At 39.2% G+C, this 16,420-nt stretch overlaps 1 long non-coding RNA gene across 1 annotated transcript in view; it reads right to left on the reverse strand.

Annotated features, from left to right (window-relative positions):
• Positions 1 to 749: 749 nt before the first annotated feature.
• The window catches only part of LOC123793586 (uncharacterized), a 33,993-nt gene continuing 18,322 nt past the window's right edge, over positions 750 to 16,420 (reverse strand). The window contains exons 3-7 of the long non-coding RNA XR_006780029.2: positions 14,278 to 14,382; positions 13,798 to 14,145; positions 11,419 to 11,628; positions 8,902 to 9,024; positions 750 to 8,733 (exon numbers count right to left, since the gene is read on the reverse strand). This is a non-coding gene — a long non-coding RNA (uncharacterized LOC123793586). The remainder of the gene's footprint in view (positions 8,734 to 8,901; positions 9,025 to 11,418; positions 11,629 to 13,797; positions 14,146 to 14,277; positions 14,383 to 16,420) is intronic.

Consider the following 16,420-nt stretch of genomic DNA (forward strand, 5'->3'; position numbering starts at 1 on the left):
TTCATTCCCATTTCCTGACCCATTTTATAATCTTAAAATTTTTCTTAGATTTTAGGTCTCAGTTGCCTAATTGCAGAGGAGTGAATAATATGCAAGATTCATCCGAAAATTGGTAAGATTTTTGTTGTTCTTCAGGTAGCTAAGTATTTTTTATATATTTATCCTGTACCTAATCTTCTGCTAAGCCTAAGATTATGAGGTCAGTTTTGTTTTTCCCCAGTGCCCACTTTACTCCTTCGTAATAAAGAAGATGACTTGACATTGCATAAGAGGAACCAGAAAGAAGGGTGTTTCTTCCAGCACCTAGTTCTAAAACATGCTGAATTTAACCTTAAAAAGTCAGACTGGAAGAAATAACGTAATACTTTAACATACTCTGCTAATTGGTTCTTTTTTTAATTTTTTTTATTTTTTAGAGAGAAAGAGTGCACGTGCAGGCGGTGGTTTGGGTAGAGGCAGAGGGGGAGGGAAAGAGCAAATCTTAAGTCCAGTTCCATGCCGCGTGGGGAGTTGGACACTGGGCTCGATCTCACGACCCTGAGATCATGACCTGAGCCAAAAACAACAGTTGGACGCTTAACCGCTGAGCCACCCAGGCACCCCTGTTAATTGCTTTTAAAAAGTAAAAGTATTCATAAACCCAAGAATGGGCATGTCATTTGAAATTTGACGTGTTTTTTTGAGAATGAAAATAGAAAGATACATTTTTGCAAAGATTAATATTATTTTAGAATTCATAAGTGGGTTCACTTGACAGGTGGCTGATGAAATAAAATTCTACATTCCATTTTATATTAAGGCGAATTTGTTTTGTCATGTGTATTATAATTCGCATTAGAAAAGCTAGTAATCATTCTGCTGTTAACTCCACTTTTATTGTGGGAAGAATGGGCAGAAGCAACATCTTAGCCTTTATCCAGTGCCAGGAATGACTTGCAGTTGGAACAAACAAAAGGCTTAATTACAGCCTTTAAACAAAAGCGGAAATAGTACACGTGCAATTGCAATCTTATCCAGGACGAATTTTTTAGAGACAATACAGGTGAACTGGAATTTCAGCTTTTGGAAGAAGAAATCAGACTTAGTGTCTACCGTTCTATCACCTGATATCAGTAAAAATTTGGTTAGCATTGGAAGTCCGTGAAAGGATTTTCAACTCTCTTGAGGATGTTTTGTCGACTTCCCCCCAAATTGGTTTTCAGTGCCAATAAGAAAAAGAAGTACACATCAATTTAACTTGATGAAATAAAGACATCTGAGACTTGATTGTAGTTTACCAGAATGTTCACTTTTGTTCACGGCGGAAGCTGGGGGCAAAGGGCATTTAATAGAAAACACATAAAAAGAAACCTCTTCACGGAAGGCAAGTCGTAACCCACCAGTCACATAATCATGTCATTCGGTAAATGAGTCCGCCGGGAGACGAGGAAACAGCAATCCAAAGGGCGTTTCCAGGGCTGAGCGACAACGTGGCAGGGCAAGTCGGCTGAATTGTTGCGCTTGAAAGGGCTGACGGTACTGAGCAGTCTCCTGAGCGTAGCAAGATTTTCAGCTAACCCTTAATTGTTCAGTCATTATGACAACCACTGATGTGTCATCCCTGCTATCATTGCCGTAGGCTCTTCTCAGCACCTGTTTCGCATTTACGGTTGTATCCCAAAACTTAACACAAACGTACAATGAGACTATTACTTCTGCCAAGTGCGCATGCACTTCGGTTGTAAAACATTTTTGAACACGCACACAACGCAGTGGGAATAATCTCCTGATGTTGTACAGCTGAGACCAGCTGGTTGAGCTCTGAAGGTCAAAAGTTAGGAAAACAAAAGAAAACAACAAAGAAAATCATGCAGTCAATCCATGAGCAATCACACAAAAATCTTGAAAAGAGAAGAAAGCGGCATGGATGATTTTTTGTTAGGGAAGAGGGTTTGCCTCGGTAGCCACTACGCACCCTTTGCACCTCCGCAAAAGCCTGCCCCCAACACTACTTATGTGGCCAAACCTGCGTCCAGCCCAACCTCGTGGCCCATGAAATGACTGGAACATGGCGGCTGAGAAGTCATGAAGAATGGGGCCCCTGGAAGCGGAAGTGAGCCACTTTCTTACCCGGTCTGCTCACCTCATCCCACCCCTATATACCTGGCAGGCAGCTTGGAAAAAGCTTTTCATATTCTTGAGCTTTCTCTAAACATGCTGGTCCTTATCTGAATGTGTTTAAACTGAACTTATGCAGAAAATTTACACACATATTTTGATCCCTACTGATTGAGGTGGAGGTTTATGGGATCTAACCGTAGAGCCTCGGTTGTCAAAGGCAAAAAACTCTTTGTTGGTAACACAGAGGAGCTCATTCCCATCACAGTATTAAAAAGATATGTATCAGGATATAGCTGTGAGATCAACACACAATCGACTTTCAGTTCTCTTCTTCCGTCCATCCCTAGAGGGACACAAAATGCCTTCCCTCTGACCACTGGGCACCATAGGGCCACAGACCCGTGGGGTCTGGTATCAAAACCACCCAGAGGCTGGCTGGCCTCCTTCAACTCCGCGGAAGTTATTTTGTTTTAGAGCTGATGTTTCAATTCTTTCTTTAACAGGAAAGCACGGTGGATCAATAGGAGTTTTGAAAATCTATACCCAGAAAGATGTATCGAGTCTAGTCCATTTTAGCATTACTAGAGGGGAGTTTAGAAAGTATACCTTCCAACGTGAACAATCTGGAAAAGAAGGAAGTTAAAATAAACTGCTTAATAGAGGTATTACATTTAGGAGAAACATAAAGGCCTGCAGTGGTAATTCAGGATCTTTTTTTTTGTTTTAATTTGGGCCACAAAAAATAATATGGAATGATGTCAGTAGCTAAAATAGTGAATGCACAGGGACTGCACACATGAAGTTACAACACAGCTGATATCTGGAAGTAAATGAACTTGTGATCCTTAAAAAACAAAACAAAACAAAACAAAACCAAACCTTAAAATTCTCATAGAAGGAAACATTAGGCTGAGAGTTCCCCAAGATTTTTTTTTTCTCTTCTTCCTGTAGTAGATAAAAGGCAGTGTATATTTTACAGAAAGAGAAATCAACTCACAAGACACCAAGAGAATAAAAGAATTGTTAAAAATCACACAGCAAGGCCACGCTTGCTTTTTAGACTCCAAACACACGACTCTAACCCCATTGCCGCACAGTTGTTTTAGAGGTGATTTTTACGTGACAGCATGTTTTCTTCCATTGCCAAAGAAAAGGAAATAAAAGATTCCAGTAGATACATTGGAGCAGGTTTAGGCATTAGAGGGAAAAAAACATCTATTCTGTGTTGTAGTTGACTTAACGCCCTATGATCTTGCTTTCCAAAGCCGCAAGCCACTAAAATATATTACTTAGCACCTTCTTGGAAAGCCAGGTGAAAGTCAGCAGACGGCTTCTTCCACAACAGTTTTGATAGGCACTTTTCTGATCTCTACCTCTGTGATGGATGAGGTATAATTTTTAACACAGAAATCGTATGGCCGACTGTGAGGATAGAAGAAAGAAACAGGTGTCGGTGATAGAAAGACACATCAGATCAAGTTAGACTTGAGGCGCTGTTTCCTTTTTTTTTTTTTTTTAACTTGAAAGCCAAGAAAGGGGCTAACTCCCTACAGAGAGGAGATTTTGTTTTGCTTTTTTGTTTTTTTGGTTTTTTTTTTTTAAGACTTTATTTATTTATTTGACACAGAGAGAGAACCAGCGAGAGAGGGAACACAAGCAGGGGGAGTGGGAGAGGAAGAAGCAGGCTCCCAGCCGGCAAGCCTGATGTGGGGCTCGATTTCCAGAATGCCGGGATCACGCCCTGAGCCGAAGGCAGACGCTTAACGACTGAGCCACCCAGGTGTCCCAGAGAGGAGATTTTGAAGATGTAAATGCAAAGTTGGGGATTTCAAACTAAAACTGTCTTTCCATCATAGAAAAATGCATGAGTGTTATGGCTTTGGGAGAAGATTAAGGGAGAGAAGGATCTCGGCAAAAGACCCGCGAAGGATACGAATTGTTAGGATAGGACGGTGCAAGGGTGGCAAATTCCTCTACTCTCTGTGAACAGCCTGGAAAGATATATAATTGTATCTTTGGACTTAAGTGACACTCTAAAGATTTATGACTTAAAGTGAATGTAAAATATGAGTCTAGCAATGTCTGCTTTTTTTGTAGCTACTGCAGGGTTTGATTTCCAAATGCATTTGATCCAGAGAAATGGAACTTTGTAATTTACCCGCTGGCATAATAGGTGATCCAACGTTCATTTAGTCCCTTTCCCCGTACTGCTAACAAAATGTGTTATGATTTAGTAAAATTACCTAGTACTTGGAGTGGGGGCTAGGGAGATTTAGAGGTGAGAGACGGTTATATTGCAAAATGATGTCTTCTAGGAAATAATCTTGCCTTAGGGTGATCTAAAATGAGCAACTGGTGAAGGCAGTTACATATTTGTTTTTTTCAGCTGAGTCCAGTAATACTTGACGACTGGCATCATCAGTACACACACAGAACTATATTGCATTTCCCTTGGCTTTGCTCTCATCTTATTTAATATTCCTTCATAACTTTTCACTTAAAACATAGCAAGGAGATGTAGAAAGAAAATCATATGGGTGCATAAATAATTCATGGGCACCTGAAGGCATAAAAACAAAACAAGTAGTAAGGAAGGTGAACAAGAAGTTAAATATAAATATTGTTTAAAAAAAAACACACCAAAAAACCCAGTGGAAAGCTAACTGAAAGAGTCTGGAAACTAATATAAAATATCTCGCTCTCCATGAGGATATATGTAACCTTGCTCTCTGGCCCACATCATAGTAATTGAACTAATTCATCAGAGATTGTCTTAAACTTGAGTAACTTTAGTGTCCGTAAGATTATTAAGGTACTGAATTGTCAGCTCTATACAAAGAGATTTGTAACTCTATTTACACAGTGTTCTTTACCTTCTAAGATAATATTCTGAACTCTGCCCATGCTTTCTTAGAAGGACTTGTCCATGCATTTACAAACTTCAATGACCCTCTGTCCCCAGACTTCAGAATAACAAAGGTTCTGGTACCGAATAAAAGATAGTGACTGCACTTTCTTTCTTTCTTTCTTTTTTTAAGTCATCTCTACACTCAACGTGGGGCTCGAACTCACAACCCCGAGATCAAGAGTCGTATGCTCTACCGAATGAGCCAGCCAGGTGCCTCTGACTATACTTTCTAGAGATAGTATATGTGTTTAAAACATAAAAGTTTCTTTGAAGGAGAAAAGAATTCAATAGCCCTAGATTTGATAATACTTTACAAAGCATTCAACCATTTTGTATACATTTCTATAGAGTGGTAGGGTTTGATAGTTTATTTTCCCATAAGTAATGAAGCATGTACAAATATAGAAAAATAATATACAGTAATCTAAAATCCCCTAAAATTTAATTGCCAGCCAAATTACCTTTTTATTTATTAGTGTTATACTTTCCTATATTTCCTTTTATTCTTTATACTGAGAGATTAATGATAATAATAATGGTTAAATTCATTTAATATTTACTATATGTCAGACACTATGCTAAGTACTTTACAAGATTTATCCCATTCAATCCTAATAGCCCTCTGAGTTATCCCCAGTTTAGAGATGAGGGAACCTAGACAAGAAACTTGCGAAACGTGATAAAGCTAATAAGTGATGGCGCTGATTCCAGCAGTCTGAATCACGAATATGTATGCTCTTAAACACTCTGTTAGTTTCTGGGCTCACGAAAGAAGAAATGGTCAGGGTGCCTGGGTGGCTCAGTCGGTTAAGCGTTGGACTCTTGACTTCAACTCAGGTCATGATCTTAGGATCAGGAGATCAAGCCCCGTCTTGGGCTCCGTGCTCAGCAGGGAGTTTGCTTAAGATTATCTCTCTCCCTCTCCCTCTGCCCCTTCCCCTGCTCTCTCTCTCTCCTTCTCTCTCTCTTTAAAATAAATAAATAATTCGTTTTAAAAAAGAAGACATGATCACTGGCCCTATTGTTTTGAAGCGAAATTAGGTATTTTGCATTTGTCTTGGATCCTTACTAATGGATCTGCTAAACAAAAAGGACTTTCAGTTCTAACCAGGCAGTTATCACAAGTATGGATATCAAGGGTTGTGAAATCCTAGTTACCTGTTCAATTACAGTGATCTCTACCATTATCTCCCAATCACACTACATCATTTTTTATTCAACAATCATTTTTTGATCACCTACTATGTGCCTGACTTTTTAAAAATAGTAAGAAGAACAGGACAGGAAATAAATTATACAGATATTTTATCTAGGTAGACATCGTTTGGCAAATTTTATTGATATTTTTGTGCTCACCTTCATTTAACAAATGGTTAACAACTGCTATTAATGACGAAATTGTCTGGAATCCAGATCCACTGGACATTCCCTCTGCCTTCCATCACTCTTTCTTCCTTGTAAGGAGGGATACCTTTAGCCAAGGAAAACCATTTGCGAGTGGTTGAACAGTCGCATTCCTATTTAGAATTTCCTTCCTGGGCATGGTTCAGATTTGTCTCTTAATCACCTGCGGTTTGGGACAATGAAGAATCAAGCGGATAACATCTGCAGTTCCTAAATCATTTCAGACTCTTTGTGGGACTGGAGGTTCAATGGGGCACCGATCGTCCTAACCTAAAGAAAGTCAAGAGGAGGGCGAGATGGGACAAAGGCACAGAGAAGGGATGCTGTCTGGCCCTCCATGTTCTCTACACCGGTCCGTGGCAAATAGTTTATTTTAATCCTCGTGTGCTCTCTCAAGGATAAAGATATTCTTCTTAGAGAACCCTTGATTTATTAGAGTAGTTACTATTCTAAAGCAAAAACTGGAAGTGTGTTTATGGAAAGAGATGGTGGGGAAATGACAAAGATATTATTCCCTCTAAAAAGGGGGTTAAAAAAAAAAGGAGAGGGGTGCCTGGATGGCTCAGTTCTTAAGCATCTGCCTTCTGCTCAGGTCATGACCTCAGGGTCCTGGGGTGGAGCCCTGCGTCAGGCTCCCTGCTCACTGGGGAGCCTGTTTCTCCCTCTGCCCCTGCCCCTGCCCCCTGTTCATGCTCTCTCTTGCTCTCTCTCTCTCGATCACTCTCTCTCAAATAAATAAATAAAATCTTTTAAAAAATAGGAGAAAATCTGAAAATGAATACAGTTCTTTTATTCATATCAACGAGATCACATGAAAAATTACTTAAACCATTCCTCAAAGTAGGACAATCTATGGATTTCAAGACGTCCTGTTAATCAATGTCCATTCACTTCTTTGGGAAGGCTTGCGGAAGGTAAAGATCCTCTTCGCTCTATTCAATCCTGCCAGTGGGGGAGGTTTCAGACTGTATTTTGATTTTTCAGAATGAATGTATTTTTGACCAGGCCTGAAAGCTCCCGAATAACAGGGCAGTCTTCGGAGAAAGGTACTTGTAAGCTCTTTGGAGAATTATTGATCCTTCTCTCTTGGATCAAGAGCCCAAATGAGCTCATCTGAGCTCTTGATCCATATGTAGTTAGCCTAAAATACAAATCCCTCCATAGAAAGTTCACGTAAGAGGAACGATATTTGTAACAGAATCTTCTCATGCTTTTTACTTACCATAATATCATCCTCTTGAAGTTGGACAAAAGTAGAGGTCATCCAAGCAGGAGTCTCCTGCAAAATTATCTAAGAAGTAATCACTTGCTAAATACCATCTGAGGTGAGAAGTTCTACCTTCACGAGATTTCTTCCTTATTCTGAGGTAAAGCCTGTCTTTCTTCGTGATTCCTCTCATAGGTACTAGCTTGACCTCTTAGAGTTGAAATTTCTATTCTCTCTGCCACCTAAGGGTCCATGAACATTTGAAGACAGTTATGTACATGCAAGCTCCTTGTGTCTTGCTGTTTGCAGAGAAAAGAACATGGGATTTGGGGTCCTAGATTCAAAACCTGGCTCTGACACTTACCACTTACAAGGACGTGAATACGACATTAAATGTCTCTATCAATTTCCTTAACAGAAAGGAGAAGAAAGAACACGCATCCCATGTGGTGGCTAAGTGGGTTTAATAAACTAATGTACGCAGTGCCTTTTATTGGAGGTACTTAATGCGTTGTGGAGAGTATAATTATTAATACTGTGGCGTCAAGTCCTCTCCTTCCATCCCAGTTTTTCCGAGCAGAGCTGTGCGAACCGTGTATGACAAGCGTGCCAGAAGATTATCATTTCCTGTGGGTGCCATGGCCTTGGTGTGTAGGTCAGAGAAGCACCATCTTTGTTTTTATGTTCTCTTCCGCGTATGGGGGTGATCTGTAACATTAAAAAAGTCTCTTTCCCTTGTCACGTAAATATTCTCTCATTATCAGTGTTTGAACAGCAACTTGGGTTAGAAATTAAAGATTCTCTAAGAAAATAGGTTAGTTCTTGACAGTGTCTTAGTCCCTCAGCCCTGAGGGTGGCCCAGCAAGGGTTTTCCCCTCACCTGTATTCTACAAATGTTATCATTTTCTGGGGTCACCATGGTATAAGAAGTTAGGGCAACACTGCAGTTGAGTTTACTAACGTTGTCTTGGTGTGAGATACTCGAATTTAACTCAATGTTATACTCCAGAAGGTTAAGAAGAGTAGGATGAATCATGGTCTTCGTTTGTCCTAGACATGATACAGGCTCCTCTGCTATCCAAAAGTAGGGTGTACCCCTGAAGCCTTTTATTATCTGAAATGATGGAAATTGGAGAAGTAATTACCATTAATTTACATGGAAAAATTTTTTTTGAGCATCCCCAGATCCAAAACATAATCTTTCTTAAGCTTTTCTGATTCCTTAGGACACACACTGCCAGTGTATGCCCAAAATAAATCGAGATAAAACCCAGATGCTCACAGACACGGTCAAAGCTATTGTGGCTTGATGCTGCCGTGCGGAGTGTCGATCCCAGGGCAGGACTCGGCGGGGCCGGGGGCCACTCTCCCTGCTCGGGGTGCTCGCTGCCTCTGTAACAGCTCCCTGCAAAACAAATGGCCAACGCCGTTTCCGCTTTCTGCCTTTTTTGTAAAAGCCAGATCCTCTTCGGATTTCTTTCAGTTAGTGAAAACAGGTCCGGTATTATTAATGTAGGTATTTCATTAAAAAAAATGTGGGTATTTCCTGAACTTTCAGAAAGTGGAGGATACTTTTACTTCTTTGCTTGACGTTTAAAACGGCATTTGGGTTTTGGGAGAGCCACTTCAGACTGTTAACTAACACTGACCCTGCAGTTCATGAAAACTGCTAGCAAAAATATAGATTCATTCATTCATTCATTCATTCATTCATTCAAAAAATATTTATTTTAAGTCTATTTATTATGTGTACTATTCTAGATACTTGGGACAGAGCTTTGAACAAGATTATAAGGTTCCTTCCTTCATAAAATTAACATAATAAAAAACTTTCAAGTCAATGGTATCTACCATATGGTTTGAGTTTTAAAAATAAATAAGTGCTAGGGCACCTGGGTGGCTCAATGGGTTAAGCGTTGCCTTTAGCTCAGGTTAGGATCCCAGGATTCTGGGATCGAGCCCCGCCTTGGGCTCGCTGCTTGGCGGGGAGTCTGCTTCTCCCTCTGCACCTCACCCCAGTCATACTCTCTCTCACTCTCTCTCTCTCAAATAAATAAATAAAATCTTTTTTTAAAAAGCAGAAAAACATTAAGCACGGTGGAAGCATCACTTTTGATGAGATTGTCAATATTGCCTGACAGATGTGACACCAATCTTTAGCCAGAGAACTCTCTGGAATTATTGAAGAGATCCTGGGGGCTGCCCAGTCTGTGGGCTGTAATGTTGATGGGCACCACCCTCATGACATCATAGATGACATCAACAGTGGTGCAGCGAAATGCCCAAGCAGTTAAGAACTACGAAGGAAAATATTTCAATAAAGGATCGTTTGACAACCATAAATAAATAAATAGACCCCCAAATTGCTACCCTGGCTCATTTCTATCAGGAGGATAAATACCAGAGCCCAAAAGGTATGGGAATCAATTCCTTTCAAAAATAAACTCTTAATATTTTTTTCCTATTCATTTAATATAAATAAATGCAGAAGAACGCATGACAGCCTGCCTGACATGGCTACTTTTTCCCCTTCAATTGTGTCTCATAATACGCACCATCTACCCCCCTACTCCACCTGCCACCTCTTTGTTATTTTCCAACAAATTGACACAATTTGGAATACCTTCTCCTAACAATTCCTACTGGTTCTTCAAACAGAATAAAGGCCAAAACCCTCTTTATTTCACTCTTGATAATGATGCTTTTGTATACTTTTGTATATGGTATCGTAGCAAGATTGGTTAGGTTGCGACACAGTGACAGACTCCAAAATCTTAGTGGCTGAGAGCATAAAGTTTACTTCTTGTTTCTGCTCTATTTCTATTGCCGGTTGGAAGTTGGACCCTGCCTTTGATAATCTCGCAGGCGTCCCAGCTGTCTGAGCAGCTGCCGTCTTAAATACGGTCAATCACAAAGCCAGAGGGAAAAACGGATGTGCTGAAGGAGACACTGCCTCTTTCACTTTCCCCAGCCGGAGAAATTACTTGCCACACCTAATCCCGAGCACACAGGGAAATACAACCCTACCACGTGTTGTGAAAGACAGATGGCCCGGAATATGCAAGCCACCGTAACGGTGATCACAGGAGTACTATTTACTGATTATATTCTTCCCTCCCAAAGTAATATTCCTTTCAGGTATTCAGAATCTTACTTTGACATTTATGCTAATATGATCAATTGGTACAATTTATAATAGTGCATTAAGTTTAGGAAGTCCTTGTATTATCTGTCAGGTGTCATCATAAATCTTGAATATATTCTCTAATTAGACATTTCACTTTTTTAGTGTCAAAGAAGTAAATCATTTTATACATTTAAACTAGAGTGATATTGATATAAAATACTTAGGCCTCTGAGAAGTATGAATGAGTCTGGAATGATGTGGGCTTTTCACCCTGGGGTTAGAATTTGCTCAACTGCCATAATGACATTAGTTAAGTACAACAAGTGATTATTAAGCAATCTGTGGATTTTTTCTACTATACTTTCATCCATAATCCATCTCAATTTTTTTTAGAAAAAAAAGCATGAGATTCTCATGATTCTTCAATAAATTAGGTTTTAGGAATTTACTGACTGAGGATGATTTGGGTCTGAATATGCCAGCAGCAGAATATTTTTGTGAACTCTCCTGCTCAGCGTCGCCTGTGGGACCACCGGAGTCCTTACAACTTGAACCACTGTCTGAAACTCAGTTGGTGAAGAAGTGTCTTGCTAATAATAGTCTATTCAGACTTGTCTTTCTTTTATAAAAATTCTTTTGCAAATAACACTGCATTTTCTTTATACTACTCACCTTCTAAAGAATCTGATTTTGATCTTCCTTCCATGGGTTTCCTGAAGGCTTTCTGGCTTATGCCTGCTTTGTTTGTGTTGATGCTCTGTTGCTTGCACCTTGGATGGAAGTGAATATTTTTCTCTTATTCTTTGTTTAATACAGAAGGCTGCTCTGTGCACTCTCCTCTGTTACTCGAACGAATTTCAAACAGTCTTTCAGAACTCCCACCTGGGGATGACAATGAAAGTAGTCAGTAATTGTTGATGAAAGCTTTGCAACTTCTGCATCATATAACAAAATTGAATCGTGAAGAACAAAAGCTGGTCCCTTATCCTTCCTGGGATTCTGAGAAGGCTTACGGAAACCTCAGGAAAAGTCTGAGTAGGTACTCTTCCATTTAGCAAATGCAATAGAAGACACAACCTGATAAAATTAATGAGATAACCTGACAAATTGAATCTTTAGATGACCAGAAAATATTATCTCTTACTGATAGCTTTGGTATTCTGTTTCTGAGATTATAGGGAATTCGGATATTCCACAATTTTGTTTGTTGGAGACAATTTACCCATAATTGTGTTCACTGCTGTCATAAAGTTTCCATAAATTATCCATTGTTCATTATGAAATTGTTACAATCTTTTGAAGGCTTGAGTTATAAATGCTTATTTGTTGGGAGCATAAATTGAATCTGATGGTGTGTTCAACTAATTTATTTATTTATTCCCTACTTTATCAGTTTCGATGTAACTTACAAAGATACTACGGTACAAAAAGAAAACAATAATTAAGAAAATAATTGAGAAAAATATGAATGAGGAAAATAAGGCTAGGACAGTCATAACAACTAAGAATCACACACACACACACACACACACACACACACACACACACATGCAAATTGGTCTTGGAGCCCAATCCCTGACTCTGTATTAACAAATTTTGTACCCAAATTGCAAAAATAATGAAACGTATTAAATCACATCTCTCCCGCTAAAAATTCTTGTTACTAATAAAATATTTAAAAGTAAAAAGGAGAGAGAATAGTTCATGATGTAAATTTTCTAATCTTTTCTTTTATAATTTGCAGTTTTTTTTGTTTTGATGAAGAAATTCTTCCAAGATCATAAAGATAATTTTTACATTTGCTTTTAAAATTCTTAAAGTTCTGGATGCCTTGGTGGCTCAGTTGGTTAAGCATCTGCCTTCAGCTCAGGTCATGATCCCAGGGTCCTGCGATCGAGTCCTATGTCGGCTCGATGGTCAGTGGGGAGGCTGCTTTTCCCTCTCCCTCTACCACTCCCCCTACTTGTGCTCTTTCACTCGCTCTCCCTCTATCTCTCAAATAAATAAAAAATAAAATCTTTTAAAAAAATAAGTCTTAAAGTTCTGCCTTTCGTATGTAAGCCCTTGATTCATGTGGAATTTTTTTCCTTTTTTTTAGATTGTGAAGTAGGGATTCAATTTGCTTCTTTCTCTACATGGAAAAATCAATTGCCGCTAGTCATTCTCATTGAGGGAAAACAAGTAGGAAAATGAAATTACCACTGTGGCCAAGATTGAGACAAGTTAGTACCAATAGTTGAATTCCAACCTTAGTGGAGCATGGAGAACGCTCATGGCGTAATCCTGGCAAGTACACGAGCTGCTTGGAACTACCGCCTTGACTCATAACTTGGGATTTTAGCCTTTTCCAGTTCCCCTACACATGATAAATCTTCATTATGTAGGGCTTCACTAGTTCAGAAGTTGTTAGAATTCACATAGGTACTCTACTGAAGTTTGAGTTTCGACCAAGAAAATGTCACTATTCTGTATACTAAATGACAGAGATTGCAAACCATCTTAGAGATATAAAGGAGGAGGTGCATGAGAACAACTATCTTCAAATACCGCAAAAGAACTTGTTTGTCGAAATATTATGCTTAAATATATGTTAAAGTCAGTCCATCTCTTAGGAACTTCTGCTAAGCAATTATTATATTATTAGACATCGCTAGAAAGAAATGATAGTTTCAGACTAATTTGCAAGAGGTTTTCTCCCAGAGTCGAATACCATGTTTTTTAATAGAAACAAATACACTGCAATACCATTTAATGAGTTTAATAAAATGGAAAATAATGCTGTGGTTACACTTTAGTTCCCAAAGCTAATTGTTAATTTTTCTAAAGTCCTGTTGGGAACTGTTCTTAGCATGTTTTACCCAAAGGGATTACTTTTGTGGCAAACAATTAAGATGAAACAGAAGTGTCAAAACCCGTCAAAGCATCTAACTTACTAGTCATCGACCGGGTTGGTTTTATTGATTTTATTTATACACTATGTGTTTTAATTATCTGTTGCGCAACGACTTACCCCAAAACTTAGCAAAGCAGCTTAAAACAACAAACACTTACTATCTCACATGGTTTCTGAGAGTTGGGACTCTGGGAGTGGCAGAGTTGAGCAGTTCTGGGTCAGCGGTCACTTGAACTGCGGTCCTCTGAAGGCTCAATTGCAGAAAGATCCCCTTCCAAGCTCACTCACATGTTTGTTGGCAGTCCTCATTGACTTGCTGGCTGTCAGCTGGGGTTCTCGTTCCTAGTCACAAGGGCTTCTCCAAAGGCTGCTGGGAGCATCCTCTCCTACTACAGCCTCCTTCCCCAGAGCAAGTGATCCAAGAGGCCAGGGTGTGAACTGGGAGGTGGGGAACATTGGGAGCCTTTTCGGAGGCTTTGCTATAGCACTTTGGTTTTAAAATAGATCTGTAGAAAAGAAAAGGGAATAAAACAGAATATAGAGAACAAGAGATGTTCACTCAGGAGGCTCAGAAACATATATACATATATATGTTTTTGTATACATTTAGTATACAGAATAGTGACATTTATATATACTTGAATATGCGTCTGGGTCTTTGACTTCAATCCATTGATCTGTCTGTTGCAGTATCATCACCATTCCGGTTTTGATTACCATAGCGTTATAACATACTGCAATATCTGGTAGAAAAAAACCCAGAAGGAAATATTAATTTTTAACAATAAAAAATTACAATTTTTAAAAACTGGCTTTTATTTCTATGCTGAAATAATGGATTCTATCTTCCCCCCTCCCCTTGCAAATTCATTGATTTCAAAAAGGCGGTTATCAACAATTTATGAAAAACAAAATAATTTGAGCAACTTGGAAAAGGAATGCAGGATAATGAAGCTACATAATCAAGGGGGAAATGTCATGAGTGGAAGAAATGAACAACTGATTCCCCAAGGGCAAGTCAGCGGCTATCTATGTTTGCGGAAATGTGACACATAAATGCAGAACTTGGTTGAAGAAAAAAAAAAACCAGATGATACCAAAATACTCAACTATATTTGAACTTTAATCTATTGGTTTGGTAACTTTTTGTTTGTGTCTGGCACTCACATCACGTGGCTTTGCTATTGCTATATTCATTTCCACACAGCAATAGAGCATTAGTGGCAAACTATAAAGCGAGGATATTTGCTTTCTCATTCTCCTACGCACTACCTCCCTTTTACCAACTGTATTACACATCGTCTATTAACTGCTATGAGAAACAACCCCAAACCTCAGGGACCTCGTGCAATGTAGGTTCATTTCCTGCTCAAGTCACTATCCAGTGCAAGTGCAGTGGGAAGGAGAGGAGGAAATCTATACCACATACGCCCTCGGGGTACCTCTTCCATTCCCCCCAAACTCAGTCTTTCTTTGAATTCTGGGCATCTGATGCTCAAAAGACAAGACAGAACCTAGGAGACCTGTTCAAGACGAATTGTAGGCGCCAAGCTTGCACGTGGTGTACACAGTTTTCATTGGCCAGAACTCAGTCACATGATCCCGCTAAGAGCATCTGGGTAATGTGCTAAAGCTGTGTGTGCACGAAGGAAAGGGGATGGAGTTTGATGAATAGTGGTCTCTGTGTAGCGCCGCCATTAGTCTCCCTGCGGAACGTGAATATGTGCATGATGAAACTCCCCACGAAACTCTAGCATTCAGTCCTTCGATTTATACTTTTCTTGTATTTTATGCTTTGAAACACTTATTCTTCAACTTTATAGAAATAAAAAGGACTTTACTGAATCTTAGTTAAAATGACAGTAAGCTCTGAACTGGGTTATTGATGATAGGTTCCAAATGACGCAAAGGACTGGTTTGGAGCCGCTGTGTTGTGGGGTTGTGGTATTATTAAAATCACTGTGCTTAAACTCTGGGTGATCAGTAAATGCAAGTTTATGGAAACTCTAAATGGTAAAGTTCCTCTTTCACCTCATTAATCCTAAAGTATGAGAGTGCATAACTAAAAGGATGTACAGTTTTTAAAAACGCCTACTTGTACACAGGTATGAATTCTTTTTTTTTTTTTTAAAGATTTTATTTATTTACTCGACAGAGATAGAGACAGCCAGCGAGAGAGGGAACACAAGCAGGGGGGAGTGGGAGAGGAAGAAGCAGGCTCACAGCAGAGGAGCCTGATGTGGGGCTCGATCCCAGAACACCGGGATCACGCCCTGAGCAAAGGCAGACGCTTAACCGCTGTGCCACCCAGGCGCCCCCCAGGTATGAATTCTTATTCACAGCACCTTCTATCTGTGCAATCAACATTTTTAAAAGCCGGTGAAGTAAAACAATTTGCACTTTAAAAATTACATATGCAATACAATGAATTCAATAAACTGGCACTTGAGACTGAAGAAAAGAAAAAAGTAATGAAAAATTCTGATTTGTAATGCTGAGATTTCAAAAATAAAGCAGTAAATAAAATCTAAAGCTTCAACAGATTTGAACTAGTTTTTCCCTTGATTGATTTGCTTCTGTTATTAAGCATTAAATGGCTTATGAAATCAGACATCATGTATTCATTTGCAACAAGTTATTTAATTGACCTATTTCTAGGCAAGAGACATAGTTCTAGTCACTTGGTACATTTCACAAGGGCAATTGGTGGCTGAAATATTATTTAATGCTGAATTAAGGATTGCAGTAAGTTGTTTCCTCTTGATGACATCTGATTTAAGG

Source organism: Ursus americanus, chromosome 13 (genome assembly GCF_024610735.1).
Source record: "Ursus americanus isolate L20-20 chromosome 13, mUrsAme1.1.p, whole genome shotgun sequence".
NCBI classification, from domain to species: domain Eukaryota; kingdom Metazoa; phylum Chordata; class Mammalia; order Carnivora; family Ursidae; genus Ursus; species Ursus americanus.